The sequence below is a fragment of the Jaculus jaculus genome, chromosome 9, assembly GCF_020740685.1.
Source record: "Jaculus jaculus isolate mJacJac1 chromosome 9, mJacJac1.mat.Y.cur, whole genome shotgun sequence".
NCBI classification, from domain to species: domain Eukaryota; kingdom Metazoa; phylum Chordata; class Mammalia; order Rodentia; family Dipodidae; genus Jaculus; species Jaculus jaculus.
Window position 1 is genome coordinate 76,996,642 of NC_059110.1, and position 2,696 is coordinate 76,999,337.

The window sequence follows — 2,696 nt, forward strand, 5'->3', positions numbered from 1 at the left end:
GAAATAATGTCCTAAGTCAGCATTCTCATGCTCAGTGCTGTTCACTGAACAATGCAACCGTACCTGCTTGTTAAAGTACAGTGGATAAAGCCTGTGAAATTCATGTCCTCACTTTGGCTTCTGAAGCTGACAGGTGTATAGCTCAGTTCAGAACCAGGACCACACTGGTGTGCAGTCCTGGATATTTGGCCAAGCAAGTGTCCTCTGGTTACTTCCTTTGTCTACATTGTCCCAGTTTGTTCTCTTGTTATTTAGATAAAATCTACAACAGTTTTCTTTTCCAAAATGCCTGTTATTATAAAAATTCAGTTAGGTTAAGTTTTAGGTTAACCCTAGTGAATATACACCTTTGCAGTATTTCATCTTTATATTTACTTAAAACACTTGTTTGAAATTCTATTTCAAAACCTATAGTATATCATCAAATAAAATACTGTGGTAGTTTGAATTAGGTGTATCACATAAACTCATTGTTTTGAATGCATAGTTCCCAGTTGATGGTAATTTGGGTGGTGGAGTCTTGATGGAGCAGATGAGTGGTTGGGGGTGTGCTTATAAGTGTTATAGCTAGCTTCCCCCCTGCTATAATCTGGCTTGCTCTCCTGCTGTTGTTATCCACCTGATGTTGGCAAGGAGATGATGTCCAGCCTGTGCTTATGCCATGCCTTCTCCTGCCATCATGGAGATTCCCCTGAGATAGTAAACATTAATTAAAAGTTTTCCTCCCACCAGTTTCTGGTCAAGTACTTTATCCTAGCAATGAGAAGGTAACTACAACAAATATAAATTTTCAAACATTTCAGGAGTATTATAAGATGCTGTAATTTCAAATAGGATGTAGACATCTTTCTTAGAACACTGAATGTGGTGAGTTAGAAGTTTCTGGAATGATTAAGTTGCATAAAGATTTTTCATGCTATACTTTTGTGCCTGTTATACTTTGATGCTGATCTAAGAATATCACTATTTAGTATAACATATTGTAAATGCTATGTAAAGATGGTTTTGTGTATCTTCAACATTTTTTGGTGTCCATGTTGCAGAAAATTGGGAAATGGATGGAGGCAACCAGAGTGGGAACTCTGAGCTCCTACTCATCAGGTTCTCGGAGTTTCCTGAGCAGCTGTGGACTCTGTGTTGGCCCTTCATGTCCATGCCCCCAGTCACAGTGGTGAGAAACATGCTCCTCATCCTGGCCATCAGCTCTGACTCCCACCTGCACACACCCATATACTTCTTTCTGGCAAACCTCTCCTTCATTGACCCCTTCTTTGTCACCAACGCGATCCCCAAGATGCTGGTGACCCTTCAGTCCCAGAACAAAGCCATATCCTACACAGGGTGTCTGACACAGCTCTTTCTCCTGGTCTCCTTGGTGGTCTTAGACAACCTCATTCTGGATGTGATGGCATATGACCGCTATGTGGCCATCTGCCGCCCCCTCCACTACACCACAGCCATGAGCCCTAAGGTCTGTGTCCTGGTCCTCACTTTGTGTTGGGTGCTATCTATCCTCTATGGCCTCATCCGCACCCTCCTCATGACCATGGTCACCTTCTGTGGCTCCCAGAAGATCCACTACATCTGAGAGATGTATGTCTTGCTGAGGCCTGCATGTTCTGACATCCCCATCAATCACACAGTGCTGATTGCCACCAGCTGCTTCATCTTCCTCACTCTCTTTGGGTTCATGAACGTGTCCTATATCATTGTCAGAGCCATCCTCAGAATTCCCTCAGTCACTTGGAAGAACAAAGCATTTTCTACCTGTGCCTCTCACTTGGCTATGGTCTCCCTCTTTCATGGGACTCTCTGTATGTTGTATCTGCAGCCCCTGCCCACCTACTCCATGAAGGACTCTGTTGCCATGGTGATGTATGCTGTGGCCCCCATGATGAACACTTTCATCTACAGCCAGAGGAACAAGGACAGGCATGGGGCTTTGGGAAGGCTCTTCCTAGGGAAGTCCTTTAAGAGGTTGTCATGAATGTCATGTGAGTCATTAACGGGGTGGCTCTGAGTATCCTCCACCACACCTAAGACCCGTGAGGGGATGGATATAAGAATATTAGAACACAGATCCACCTGATAATGAGATGAGCAATTTGTATAACATAATGTCTGTACCTTGCAAGCCTCAGAAATAAGTAAGGACATACTGACATCAGTTAATCAAAACTGTGAACATTAATAAGCAGCTGTGAGGATTCAGTCAGATGATGTGTGGAAGTCTGTAGTAGAATCTGTAGCCCATAGCAAAACTGTTGTTATTAAGCAGGGTATGCATTTGTTATAGAACATTTAGAATTACAAGATACAATAATTATTTTTACTTCAGCTATCCAAAGACTTTCCATTGCATTTGGGTATAACTTCTAGACTGTGGCCTCTGTTAAACACACAGCTTTTTATCCCAGAATGAATTCAGACTGTTTCAGGATTGCTTTTTACTTAACAAGAATAACACCATTGTAGGACAATTAGCTACATTGTTGCTTAATGCCTACACTGTGTTTTACTATCTATGTAATTCATTTAACACATTACTCTATCCTTCAATATTGAATTGATGTCAGTTTTCTCATTGTGTACATGACAGTAAATGTCTTTGTGGTAAACCATGGTTCATTTATTATTTTTGAGGGAACTGTGTTGATACATTTCCTCAAAGGACAATCTAAATCCAGCTATAGGAT

The 2,696-nt window shown here is 41.6% G+C and overlaps 1 pseudogene; it reads left to right on the forward strand.

Annotated features, from left to right (window-relative positions):
• Window positions 1-1,054: 1,054 nt before the first annotated feature.
• LOC101598417 lies at window positions 1,055-1,987 on the forward strand (annotated as a pseudogene).
• Window positions 1,988-2,696: the final 709 nt, after the last annotated feature.